The sequence below is a fragment of the Ammospiza nelsoni genome, chromosome Z (assembly GCF_027579445.1).
Source record: "Ammospiza nelsoni isolate bAmmNel1 chromosome Z, bAmmNel1.pri, whole genome shotgun sequence".
NCBI lineage: Eukaryota > Metazoa > Chordata > Aves > Passeriformes > Passerellidae > Ammospiza > Ammospiza nelsoni.
Window position 1 is genome coordinate 9,000,574 of NC_080669.1, and position 14,309 is coordinate 9,014,882.

Consider the following 14,309-nt stretch of genomic DNA (forward strand, 5'->3'; position numbering starts at 1 on the left):
TCCCCATCTCTTTCAGTTCTCAAGCAAATCTTTTAGCACTTGTTCAGGGACTGGCCGACTATAGGGCACTAAACTGTCCCTCTAACCTTTAATTTTTACAAATCTGAAAATTTTAGAAGTCTTTTGAACAAAATGGATGCCACGCTTTTGCTGAAAGAGCTCTATGATACAAACAATTTTCACAGTCCAAAAATCAACAATCAAACTCAAGATTTGTAGCTTTCACAGGTTGAACAGGGAACGTCTGGCATGAACTGTAGTTTCTCTGTGTGGCTCACATCTGCGTGCTCATTTTCCTGCTGGTGGAATTGTCGGTGCGCTCTTGTGTATGGGATGGTTTCACATCCTTCGCGGGGACCCACTTAGGTCTGGCACCTGTGCAAATAAATACAAGCATACCCTCTGCCCCAAGTGATTAGTGCAAATGGTCCTTCAATTTGTCCTAACTCAAGGTTTCTGATCAAAACAGGAGCATTTTCTTTCAGTTTTGCCTGTGTGCTGTTTGAAAAGTGCCTAAAATTGGAGGATTAGGTCCTGGAAATGTGCTATTGAAAACATAAAGGCATATAAAGCTTTGCTGAACCTTATCAGGGGTGCTGCTTGGGCCACTCCCCCTTTTGCAGACCTAGAATGGGTTTTAGAGTGTGGTGTGTCCTTTCAACAATTGCCTGACCTGTGTGGGAATAGGGAATTCCAAAAGTGTGGCAAACACTCCTGTCCATCAGAAATGTCGCCGATTTTTGAGCTCTGCATGTGGGGCCATTTGACGGTTTTTGCCTCGTGGGGGATCAGTTTGGCGAGCTCTGGACCCCAGTGACACTGACAAGGACAAAGCAAAAGACGAGAGGCGCTCTTTCTTCTCGGGACCAAAGTCGCACAGCTTTAATGGAGAAAAACTCCAGGAGAGAAAGGGAGCATCCAGGAGAGGAAAGAGGATTTCCAGGAGAGGAAAGACGATGTCCAGGAGAGGAAAGAGAGCGTCCACCTTCTGGCAGGAGATTTGTAACCCTGGGGGAGGGGGGCAGTAGAAAGGAACTACCATAGTTCAACATACGTAAATCACCACACTGTAGTTTTCTGCCTAAATTACTGCACTTGTTGCAGACAAAATCCTAAAATCTCCCCAAACACAACCGTACAGTCCCAAATGACCACAATGAGGGAGAAAAACCACTCAACCCCCCTGTATACCCAGGCACCAGGTGTCACAAGGGAGTACCAACCCCTGCAATTACAAAGTCCACACACACAAGCTCACCGGGAAAGGAGTCTCTCTTTATGAGGGGACAGAGTGCTCGCTTTTCTCAACACAACTCACCATCTACCACATCAGCATCCACCCACATCATCTTCCTCAAAACATACTCACTGGAAACACAACCACAATTACATCACACAGGAAAACTTGCAGCAATAAAACAGGATTTGCTCAATTCACCCCCAGAATTTCTAGCAGGTCCTTATTGACACAGTAAATCCTTTCTGCTGGCAGCCAGACCCAAACCCAAACTGTACAGGCGTACGTTGTGCGCAGGACATCTCTGTGTGACTTAGGAACAGCCCTTCCCCTGCGTTCTCCTTACGGGTTACTTTATACAGAGTTAAACATTCCCTTTCTCCACAGTCCCAGCAGTCTTGTCTGTCCCCTACGAGGAACAGCCCAGACCAGAGGTGCCTCCAGGAAAGGAATGTCCTGGCAGTGCCCAGAGACGTCCACAGTGCGGTTGTTCTCGCTGAATCAGAGAAGCGTTCCTGCCACGGTCACCAAATGAGGTGTGGAAGAGAACTCACCACAGTTGAAGTTAGAAGGTGGTGTGTTTATTACAGTGCCAGGCACAGGAGGAGTTGTCTCCTAAAGACATGTGTGAAGAATCACTGGCTCTCTACTCATCTAAAATGAGTACACATTCATATAATTCCCAAAAAACCTAACACGTATTCATTAGGTAACACTGCCTCCCCCCCTTTGTATTAAAATGTATTATAATTGAGTCCAAAGTTCCTTCACATTTCTGCAGTCTTTCACTTCACCTGTGATGGCGGGTTTTAAAGAGGGGAATGGTGTCCTTCTGATGAAGGCCAAGACGTCTTCCTCAATTTGACCTCTTTGCTTATGACCTGTTGGCAGGCTTTTGCACTTCTTGCCTTTAGCTGAACTTTCGAGGCCCAGGTGCAGGCTCTGGTCCTCTTCTTTGTCACAAAGAAATCCGCATCCCATCCTGCTTCTTTAAACATAGGAAAGACAAGCAAGTGATATATTACGTTAGCCTTAACTACCTTACCTGCAAAATATTTACTCGTCCTTGTTATTTCTACTCTTCTTGCTATACTCTTTCCCCCTAACTAAATCTTGCTAAAATTTTAACTCTTCCAGTTCTTTCAAATCCTTGATTCATTGGCCTCATCTCACACGCCAGCCATGTGTGAGCCAATGCCGTAACTGGGAAATTCCACTCCTGAGCAGGAGATATAGGGCTGGGTTCTGAGCTGGAAGGGTGAGAAGAATGAAATGCACATGGTTTTGATCCAGGGGATGTCCTGAAAGTGCACTGCCTACCTGCCACTGCTGCGGAGTACCATGCTTCATCTCCTTTTCCTGCTCAGCAGATTTTTGGGAATCCAGGGGTTGCTGTGTATTATTTGCTATTGCAACTAATAGAATGACTTTGCTTTGCAAGCCCCGTTTTATCCTGGGTTATTTATGCATGAGGCTCCTCCTGGACTTTTGACAAAGGCCAGCAGGAACCTGCAGGACACTCCTATACTCATGTCAGTAAATTCTGAGAAGTGCTTTAAATATCAGTAAGTCAAAAGGTATCAATCAGTAAATCAAATAATTTGGGGTAATGTCTAGCCTGTGAATTTCAGCAAAGTATTGAAAATGTCTTAGATCCATGGATACACATTAGTAAGTGAGATTGCTGGGTGTGCACATATCAGGGAAGTGATTCCCCACACACCCAGTGCTGAGATCAAGTATTGCCTCTCTTCTAACCCTGAGCTGGCAGCAGGGATCAGGCCCTGCTTGGTAACGTTCATTTTGAAGACTTCTGTTCAGCAGGTAAGAAAGGTCCAAATGAAATCTTTTCCAGCTGTTTCCCTTTGGTTCACCTGTTTGAGGGCTAAGATTCTGTGCTGCAGGTGTCCTGGGTGTGTGCAGAGCAGAGCAGCCCCAGAAAGCCCTTGGCTTGCCCACCAGTTGTCATGTCTTGTTGCCAGGTGTGCCCAGCTGTGGCAGGAGAAAGAGCCCGCAGCGCAGTGGGCACCGTGCCCTGCCCAGCCGGGGCTCTCTGGCACAGAGCAGCAGCAGCGCCAGCACCGTTCAGCCCGCTCCTGCCTTGGCTTCCCCTGGCACACAGAAGCCTCTGGAAATCAGCACCGCCAGCAGCGTTCCCAGCTTGGAGCAGCTGCTGCTGGTGGGCAGATGCTGCCAGTTCCACTGCTTCCTAAGGGCAAGAAAGGCAGAGATGTACATGCAGCAGAGCCCTGGGCATGTCCAAGAAAGGGGCAAATATGTGGGGAGATTTGTTAGGAAGCATTTCAGCTGTGATGCCAACAGTGGCTTCTCTCCTGGTTCTGTGTGTTCTAGACGAGCAATGCAATGGTTGGCTCTGTCAATTAAGAAGTAGATGTTATGTGGATGTTCAAATGTGTAGTGATGATATTGTTATATATCCTCCCATTATCCTCTTTCCCCTCCCCTTTGTAATCGCCTTGGTAGTCAGGGCATTTGGGGAGGGTTGGCTTGTGACCAGCAGGCAGGGGGAAACAACACCTGACCTCCAGTCAAGGTGCAAGAAAGTAATCACCACCAATGGACAGCAGAGAAAGAGCTGACTGACAAAACTTCTGGAGGAGCTAAGGGTATAAAAGGCAGAGCATCCTTTTTGTAGATGAGCACATGGCTGCTAGTCACAGAGACTCCCAATGCTGTAAGTTTTCTTATTCAGTTCTTTGTTAAGCTTTGATAAACCTTTAAATTTTGAAAGTTAGAGTAATTTCTTAAATGTGCAATGCTTGGGCCATTTTATTGGTCTGGTTTCCTTTGCTTGTGTCCCATCTGAGTGCTCAGTTGGGGCACAGGCTGTAGGTGCTTGGGGCACTCCTGGAGTTCCTCTTGGATGCCCTGAACAACAGGGTTTGGCCCATGAGGGGAATTTGTGCTGCTTTGTGACAGAGGAGAACTTCCCAGGCTCTTTTGTGTTTGATGTAGGGAAGGTTGGGTATTGCTTGACATAAACTCACAGACCAACACAGAGCAGTTCCTTTGTGATGTCAGGGCATGGTTGCCACACTGTCGTAGTGACATCAGAAGGTTGCCTTGGTGCACAGAAGGCCTGAGTGTCAGAGCATCCCTAGCGTTTGCTCAGATTAGGAGAACCCTCCTGGCTGCCGCCTTTGTCAGTAGGCAGGTGCCCACTGACAAGAGCCTTTTCTTTCCTAGTGTTGTGGCAAGCTCCCACAACACTTTAACAATGTTTAACCATCTGGCTATGGCAGCTTTCGCTGCCTATGGGGTTTCCTATTCCATCTATTATGTGACACACTTCACCCGTAAGTAGAGGTTACCCTTCTGCTTAGGTTAGGGTGTAACCTAACCTGGCTTTTGTATGTCCTTCTGCTCTTTCTTAGTGACTGATTTTCTGATTTTAAAACAGAAAGAGCACTAGGATGCCACTGCTTTGGTAAAGCTCCTGATATGACATTCAGCTAAAAAGGGGGTGTCTGTAGCCACAGGGGCAGCATTTGCAAGGGAACCTGCAGGGGTTCTGTTCCCTCCACAGGAGAGTCTATGGCAGCAGAGTCTGTAATTTCCTCAATTTGCTGGGACAAGCAAGACACCTTTGAAAATGCAGACTGGCAGACCATCTTGGAAGGCCTTCTTAAAACTCTGCAACAAATATTCCCAGAATTCAGGGAAAGCTTCTTTCTTTCAACAGTTTCTCTTGAAAGGATCTGACTGTCTAACTTGACCCTATACAAAGCGCGAAAATTGTGATCTTCCCTTTGCAATGAAATGCAAACTCCAAAGCAGTGAGTGTCTGCTATTGAACCCTGGAGGTGCTGCTCTGCTATTTCACAAAGAAGTGCCAGAGCTCAGGGGGATTTTGGGGAAGCTTTTCTGGGCAAGAATTTCCAGCAAGTTAACAAGAATTGGTGAATGCAACTGATTTTTTTAAAAAACTACCTCAAAGAGACGATTTCAGAAGCTGTTAATGTGTTTAGCAGAACAGGAGCATTGAGTGTTAAAGAAAAATCTGCATTATCTTGGTCATGTTTATAGTCATTTACTGGCAAAACAGGCCAAAGTGTAGGCAAAACCAAGGATATTGACCTGATCTCTTTCTGGCTGTGTGAATGAAATGTGTCTCCTGGAGGGATGTTATGAAATGGGAAATCATCTCTGCTTGGGTTGACTTGTTCTGTGGGATTCAGCAGCCCAGGCAGTTTTCTCACAGCATCTGATTCATTTTCCCTGCCCACTACAGGTCACCTGAGGCGTGTATTCAGCGGAACTGATCCTGAGGTGAGTGAGAAAAGAACATTTCATGCTCCTGGTGTTTAAGCATTGTAGAGGAAGCTGTGAGCTTGGCCAGTGGCAGTAGAATATAGAGGGCAAGCTAGGAAAGCTGACAGAAAATCCGTTTTCATGCCCGCAGGAAAAAAATCAAAGGCAGAAATGATAATTTATTAATTTCCATGCCAGAGCTTTGAAGAACTACCAATCCAGTTTTGCAGAGAGAACGTTGTTTCCTACAGCAATATAGGGTGGAATATTTCCCTAAGGGCATGGTTGCCATGTTGTCTTAACTTGCATTTAACTAGGAGCAAATTCCTGTATAGCTGAATTATACCATTGAAGTTAAGTCAGAGTACCATAGAATTCTATTCCTAACAAATCTTATAATATCTACATATAAGATGTGGTTGCAGAAGAGGAAGAAGCTCTTGAAATGGTGGATGCTGCAATTGAAGCTGTAACCTTTGTGGCTGAGGAGCTGCGTGGCCAAAAGGACACAGGGCTGGCGGCCTTGAGCAGCTGAAGATGAGGCAGCGTGTGGCCAGGGGGCCAAGAAGGCCAAGGGCATGGTGGCTGTGCCAGCAGCAGTGGGGCAGCAGGAGCAGGGCAGTGAGTGTGGCCCTGTGCTGGGCAGTACTGCGGCCACAGCTGGAGTGCTGTGTGCACTTGTGGGCCCTGGGGAGCAGAAAGTCATGGAGGGGCTGCAGCGTGTGCACAGAAGGACAGGGGAGCTGGGCAAGGGGGTGCAGCACAAGGCCAGGGAGGAGGTGCTGAGGGAGCTTTAGCCTCGACAGTGGGAGGCTCCTGAGGGGTCTTCAACATCTCTGCAATGCATTGAAATATTTATCTACTTTTGGACTGGACTTCCCCTCCCTTTTTTGTTGTTATTTTTTGCTTTACTTGGAGGAGAAGACCCAATTCATTTTCTCTTTTTCCCAACGCAGGTTCTTTTAGGAATTATTTCCTGCCCTTACACAGCACTGGGAATGGTTCTGCTTGAAGTTTTTATTCCAAGGCGTCACTTCTGGGGAACGCAGTATTTTTGCACGAGAACACATCATTCTGTGCAGGGACTTTGGTGCAGAAGGAGCTGTTGTGTTTCTAGGCCAGCCACTTTGGCCTTACAGATCACCTTAAAATTAGCAGTGCCCATGCCTTTCTGCAGTCCAGGCAATCAGTGTGTGTTGTGTTTGGGAATTAAGCAGGAGATCAATGCTTTGCATTCCAGCTGCTCCTCAGCAATCACAGGAGTTGGGAGGGGCTGGGCTGCAGTTTGGATTCCAGGCACTTTAGCACCATCAGTGTGGTCGTGTCCAAGACAAGACCTTGGCCGAGCACAGAGGCACAAAGAGTGCAGTTCCCAGTGCAGTGCCCTGGGTCTGATTGCATTCCATAAGGACCTACGCACTTCACATTCTTCAAGAGTGTGGTTTATTGAGCAACAGGAAAGCAATCTCAGGATTGCTGCTGATCATGGCAATGGCCACCAAGTGTTGATGTGAGCATCAACAGAGAGGACAATAAAGACAGATCATAGTAGCGCCATCTATCTATCTTTCTTCCTGTCTATCTATCTATCTATCTATCTATCTATCTATCTATCTATCTATCTATGTAACATTTACATAATTGAATCTTCCTGGCTCTGGTCCCAGGCAGTTGGAGGTGCAAAGCTCACCTAAAGCAGCATCCCTCTCAGGAGAGCATTAGAGACATGTTCCCTCGACCAGTTCTGAGCAGGCAGAGTTGTTTTCATCCTCCAGCCTCTTGTGCCCTGAAGTCCCCAGTTAATTCTTTAAATTTCTGCCTCTCCGAGAGAGGTGGAACAATTCCATGTTTAGGTGGTGTTTGGTGACTCTGCTCATACGTGCCATGAATTACATGACGCATGGTTTCCTTCACTGGCATCCCCAGGGCTGTGTAAGTGCATTTGTTCATGGGGCCTTAGGGGAGCCTCTGTTACTGCTGGTCAGAATTCTCAGTTGACAGAAGAGGGAGAAGAAACACCTTGGTCCTCCTGCATATACTGAGGTGGCCATAGAGGCTCTGTGACCTCCATCAGAGATCTTTGCACGCATCCTCATCTCCTGAATGACCAGGTTTTCTAACAAGAGTGTGGATGTCAGAAAGGCAGGAAGGCTGGTGCAGGCCTGAAGAGAACTCATGAAGTTTCACTCACAAGGAGTGAGCTCACCCAGGAAGCCACCTGCAAGGCCAGGATGGAGCTGTGGGACAGGGCAGGGTGTCAAGTCACTACTGAAAGACAAACAGGACATGGCACAAGCAGAGGGAGGCCCTCACCAGACCCTTGAGAAATGCCACACCTTCCCTGTCAGCTGCCTGAGAGGCTCTTGCAGCTTCTGTCCCAGATGGCCCCTGGTTGTAGGGCCAGGGTCACTTTGGAATCTGTGCCTCCCCTCAAACAGAGAATGACCCAGCAGAGCAGCAGCACAGTGCTTTGGGAACGTGTGAGCCCAGCAGTCTTGGAGTCTTGGCCCACAAAGGTCCTATGGGAAGCTGAAACCCATCTTCTCTTGCTTTCTGTGCAGGTGCTTCTAGAGAGAGAGCAGGAGCAGACTGCTTCATCAGAGATGCCATGCCAGACTCAGGGAGAGCTGTTCCCAGCCCGAGAGCAGGAAGAGCAGCTCGGGCAGCAGGTGGAGAAAGGAGAAAGGCCAGGTAAGCCAGACTGGCCAGGGGAAAGAGAGCAGGGCAGGAAGAAGGGCATAAACCACAGCTCTTGGGACTGAGGAGGCAAGGAATCCCACAGGCACTGGAAGCACAGAGCCTTGGAATCTGCAGAGATCAGCCCTGGGACAGGAGGTTTGAAATGGAGGCAGAGGTGGGGAGGGAAGCAGAAAGAAGGAGCTGAATCAATGTGATTCTGAGGCTGCAAGAGGAAAAACGCTGAGCCTGGTGGCAGCTCCCAGTCACTTGCTCTGCATTTGTGTGCACAGAACATCAAGGTAGAGCCACAAGCAAGAGCTGCTTGAAGCTCAGAGTGCCATCATGGCACTGAAGAGGAGGAACAAGGAAGACATGGGAAGAATTCAAGAGGAGAATCTCCATCAGCAGAGGGGCGATCAACACAACCAGGTGAGTGAAAGAATGGCAGCCACTCCACTCAAAAGGCGTCCTCTTCCTCCTTGGTTACAGAACATCAAGGAATACCTGCAGGCACAGCTGCAGAAAACTGATGCCAGGATCAAGGCTCTGGAGAAGAGGCTTGAGGAAGACATGAAAATCGTCAGAGAGAAAGCTATCTGCCTCCCTCAGGCTCTAGAAAACCAAGTGAATTAAAGAGGGATGCAGTCACTGCAGTCACCAAACTGGTGGTTTCGGCCCTCCTTGCCTTTCAGTGCAGAGCAGCAGGGAGTGGGGCCATGCCTCTGAGTGCCATCCTGCTGTGGTGTGTATCACAGTCACTCTGAGGGACATTTCCTGGTGTGCTGAATCTCAACTGCTGCCCTGGACAGTGAAACTTGTCCTTTGGCCTTTGGGCCAGCAGTCATCCAAATTGATTTCTGCTGGCCTGTTCCTGCTCTCCTTGTTTCTGGAGGTGTTTCTACAGTGGAACATGGTAATCCAGATGGAAGACTGAAAGAAGCTGTCTGTATCCTCTGTCAATCTGTTCTTTCCCTTTCCTCACAGTCGATGACTCTGGGCTGACAGGGACAAGCTGTAGTGTCTGACTGCTTTGTTCTGTTTGACTTGAGCTGAAAATGCTGACATCTCACCGGGCAGCCTGCACAGACTTCCAGAGAATGTCTGGCAATGAAGGACCCCAAGGTTGGCATGAGGCACAGGAACAGTGCCCACCACAACTGCTGCAGGTTGAGCACACCTACGCAGGCTCTGGCACTAAAGCTGCTGCCGCAGCAGCATCACCTCAAGGAACGCATACTGTCAAACCTGGGAACTCGAGCTTGGGCAGTTTGTTCATCTCCAATGCTGCCAGCAGCATGGCTGCTCCAAAACAGGAGACTGAGGAGAAGTACCTGGAGATGCTGGGTATGTCTGGGCTGTTTCTTGTCTGAGGGACAGTGTGTTGTGTGCAGGTGTCAGCAGAGCTGTACCAAATGTTCCTCCTGAGTTTGGGCCATTTAGGACTCCCCAGAGGAAGTGCTGTACTCTGAAGTAGCGAGAGAGAGCTCTGGGTGAAATGGACTGGCTAGAGAGCTTTGTCTTTTTGGGAGGGAAATTTTTATTGGGCTTGTTTTGGTTTGGTTTGGTTTGGTTTTTTTGTTGTTTTGTGGGGTAGTTTTGGTGGAGTCTGTTTTTCTCCATCCTGAAGGAGCTGTTCTGCCTCACATGTCTTGCTGATGTCATTTTTATGACTGTTACTGTTACCATAATGAAAATGCTATCTTTTTGTCAATAAGAACTCCTTTGAAAAGAAGTACATCAGGTTACAGGACCAACAGAGAGCACGAGGTGTTTTCCATGTGCCCCCAAAGAAAAAAAAACTGCTGAAAGGTAGGGAAGATGTCCTTCTCTCCTGGAAATGAATCTCCCCGTGCTTTGTTTCCTGTCAAGAGAACTCTTCAAAGGACTGTACAAAATCAGTCTCTGTGCCTGCCATCTGCACTACAAGGCTACCTGTCCTGTTACGAAGATGAAAGAAGAAGCTGTCTTTAGGAGCTGAGGCACTAAACTCCAGCACTCCAGGGACAGGCCCGGTGCCATGCACTTGAGAGGAAAAAGCATCATCTGCCTTCTGGCAGAGCCCTCCTGCATCCTGCAGGTTTTAGGTATTTAGAGCAGAGATCTCCTGTGTGGGCTGGCTTTCACTGCAAGATCTAAATGGCTTCTCCTTTCTCTGCTTCTCTTTTGTTTCTAGGAGTTTTGCAGATGTTTGCAGAGCACTTATCAATGCCACAGGAGGAGAGGTAAATGTCAACAGCCCCTGCAGACTCTGCTGCTCTTGAGGGGCTTTCCCCACAGCTCCCCTCTGGTGTGAGCTGTGGCTGGAGCTTTGGCTAGAGCCGTGCTGAAAAGGCACAAGAAGCACAGACTGGTGCCAGCCTGCAAAATACATTTGGCACTTTGTCCGCCTCAGCTGCTGGAAGGAAGGCACGCAGGGCAGCGCTTCCTTTCAGACAAGGACGCGCTCACTCGTTCTCCATTGCTAAAACAAAGGTGGTGCCTTAGAGCACCTCCCTGCTCTTTGGGGCTACAGCTTCGGAGTCCTGAATTCTCGATTCTGGCTGCCAGCAAATCCATCGGAAAGTTACTGCTAGTTCCTTAGCCACCTGCAGTGCTGCACTTGGGAACTGCACATAGCGAGAGATCTGCAAGCGCCCTAAAAGCCCTAAGCCCTGCCCATTGCCCAAGATGGATCCACAGAGTATTAAGGCATGGATTACTTCTTCTGATTCCCCTAGAACGAGTAGCAGAGAGCGTGGTCAGAGGTTTTGGCTGGTAGCTGAGACACCACTGTTACCAAGTGGACAAGACAAAATGTCGGTGACCCCACGTGTCCTGTAACTTGCCCCCAAGGCAGCAGAGAAATGGGCTGTTGGAATGTCAGTTCTTAATTACTGCAGTGCCTAATCACAAGGCAGTTTGGCACAGCTCAGCTGTGTCATTGCAAAAATCATTTGCTCCATGCGCACTGTTGTGTGTTGCCACCAACTGCTCAAGGTGTCTTTCAAAGGCAGGGACCTATGTGAGTCATTGGAGTTTCCTGAAAGGAAGAAACCCCAGGGACAGAAAGCACCATTTCTACAGCACTGGCAGGGCAAAAATCCCAGCAAGATGAAGACACCACAATCAACAGATGAGCGGGACTCTGGGCCACATTTGCCTGGGATGGCCAGGTTCTGCACATGACAACTGGGGAACAGATGGTCCCATTGTTCTACTTTCTGGGTCTTTCTAGCAACCAGAGGAATCCTCATGGAGCCTGTGAAGCACTGAGCTTGCAAAGTCATGGTTCATTGTTCTTTGTTGTTTTCTTTTCTTTTTTTTCCCTGTGGACAGCATCCATTTGTAACAACAGCCAAGCCAGCATCCATCCTGGCACCACTCATCAACTCAGTCCAGAAGAAGTAAGAGACAAGAACATATCATGTCAAGATGTAATCTCCATAGCCAATTTTGAGTAGAATTGTAGAGTCAGATTCTAGAGTAGGATTGTTGTAGAGTTTTGTAGGATATGGTTCTAGACTAGGATTGTTAAATAAAGTAATTAAAGTTTCTGAAATATCAACTCATTTGGAAGATGGTTTGAAAGATCCCCTTCTGACTCCCTCCGAAAACTCAACATTTCCTCCTCAGTTAGCAGTTGTTTTTCTACTGGTGCTAAGACACACTTATGGTTTCTTTCAAATGGTTCAAAAGTGGGGAAGGTTCTTCTTCATTCATCCTACCCAGAGCACACTGCCTTTGGAATACCACCCACTGGCTGGTTTTGGCACAGCTGCGGTATTTCTAGTTGAGGCAGAAAAGGCAGTGGCATTTGCAGGAAAAGCCAAAAGAGGAGTGGGGCAGCCCTGACATCCTGTGTGGATTCAAGCCTGCAGCTGTGACTCAAGAGCATTTGGGTTCCTGCCACTTGGATTTGGATCCCTAAATGCAATCTCTTTGGCTGCAGGAGAGACAGGAACCCAACATGACAGGTCATAGGCCAATTTCTAGCTGTCACTGCCTGCAGGAAAAGGCCACGTCCTGCAGGACTCCAGCACTCAGCATCCTCAGCCAGACACAGCAAGTGCTGGCAACTCAGAAACTTGCACCTCCGCCTTGCACTAAAGACAGCACCTCCCACAATGGGCACTTACAGGTACAGAGTATTGTGGTGTGACCCCTCCATGGAGCTGGTGGACTCACCATCCCTGCAAGCCTTTGAAAAAAGACTGGATGTGGCACTGGGTGCTGTACTTTAGTTGAGGTGTTAAGGCATGGGTTGGACTCGATCATCTTAAAAGCATCTGTCTTCGAAGCCACTGATTCTGTGATTCTGTCATTGAGGGAGCTTTTCCTGCAGCACTGGAAAGGGCTGTGGGGGCCCTTGGCTGAGGATGGGGTGATCAGGGCTCATGGAAAAGAAGCAAAGGGCTCAAGGCGAAGGCCGAGAGGGCAGAGCTGCCCCACCGCGGCCCAGAGAGAGAGCCTCATGTCCTCCTCCTCAACCTGCGACCTCGGCGCTGCCGTTTTCGGCACCGGCGGCTCCTCTCGCTGCGGGGCTCCAGGCCGTGCTGGGGGCCGGGCCCCTCGTCCTCGGGAAGCGCCGGAGCCTCGGAGGCGAGCGGCTGCTGCTGTGGCCGGCAGGGGAGAGCTGCGGCTGCGGCCCCGGGCACGGCGAGCTGCCGCTATGGCCGGCGAGCTGCCGCGGCTCCTGCCTCTGCTCCGGTCTCTGCTCCTGCCCTGTGCGCACAGACACGGCCGAGGGCTGCCCGGCAGCTCCGTGCCGCTCCGCAGCGGGCCCGGCCGGGCTGCTGCTCTCTGCGGCCTCTGCCCGCCGCTGCCGGCCCCGCCGCGCTCCCGCCTGCCTCTGCCACGGCCCACACGGGAGGCAGCACACTGCGGCCGGCTCGGAAAAGCCCTGCCCGCAAAGCGCCCGCCACCGCCTCGGCCTCAGGGCACAGGCTGTCGGCGTCCTCGCAGCTGCGAGCCGGCCCGGGCCGCCTGCCGGCCTCGGACACAGCTCCCACCCTTGTCTCCATGGCCGCAGCTGCTCGGCACAGCGGGCTGAGCACAGCCAGCGCCAGCAGCAGCTCCTCACGGGCCCAGGCTCCTGGAGCTCCAAGCCCGCCCAACCCCGAATTCGAGCCCTGAGGGGCTTGGCGTCCCAATGCATCCCCTGGGGACAGCAGAGTCGGCCGCTGAGCTCAGCCCGTGGCGACTCCACCAAGTGACCCATGGAAAATTCACCAAATCCTCATCAGAGACAAGAAAAAACTCCCATGGTGCCTTACAGCCTGAAGAAACTGCCAATTACAGGTAATGCCATCCATGTGGGAAAAGAGCTTTTTTCATTAAAGCAGAAAAAAGTTACCTAAATGGAGGCCAGGAGCCAACAACAAAGTTATTTGGACTCATGCTTCTTCTGTTTGTTAAAAAGACCAAGAAATGGCAATCTTGCTCTTCTGACACAGCCCTCTGTTCATGATGTGGGACAGTGAGTGCTGATGGAAGGAACAGGGATGAGAATGCAGCAGGCGCAGTGCCAACCTGACAGAGGGATGATCTCTGGCACTGGAACTGAAGGAGAGCAGTTTGCAGGCAGGAGAGAAAATGGCTCTTTGTTTCACATCTTCTTTCAGTGCTGCTAAAAATGTAGCCTGGAGCAAGCTGGAAACACCAGAGCATGGAGCCCTTTCCAGGCAGGGCTGCATCTGCTGAAGGGGCAGAGGAAGCCCAGCAGGGATCAGACACAAAGCAGCAGGGGACTGAGGAGCCCCTGTGGTGGCAGTGAGCAGCCTCGGGCTCTGCTCACTGCTGGTGGCATTTTCTATTGAACCACCTCCAAAAACTTCTGCTTTGCTCTGTATTTTTAAGTGCTTTATCCCTTGGAGGGTTTTTTTGGTTGGTTTTTTTGTTGTTGTTGTTGTTTTTTAGGGGTTTTTTTGTTTGTTTGTTTGGTTTTTTTTTTTTTTTGCTCGTCTCCTGGACCTTTATTTCTGCAAATTTTCCTAGCCTGTCAGCAGCAGCCCCTGTTCAGAACTGGCTCTAAAATATCAGCAAAGCAACTGGCAACAACATTAGGTGGAATCATGTGGTTCAGGAATACTTATGCCAGAACCCTGCAAGTGCCTTGTGATTTGTCAGGACCTCCTTTTCTGTG

At 49.5% G+C, this 14,309-nt stretch overlaps 1 pseudogene; it reads left to right on the forward strand.

Annotated features, from left to right (window-relative positions):
- The first annotated feature begins 4,493 nt into the window (after positions 1-4,493).
- LOC132087020 (serine/threonine-protein kinase PAK 1-like) overlaps positions 4,494-14,309 on the forward strand; it is a 353,184-nt pseudogene continuing 343,368 nt past the window's right edge.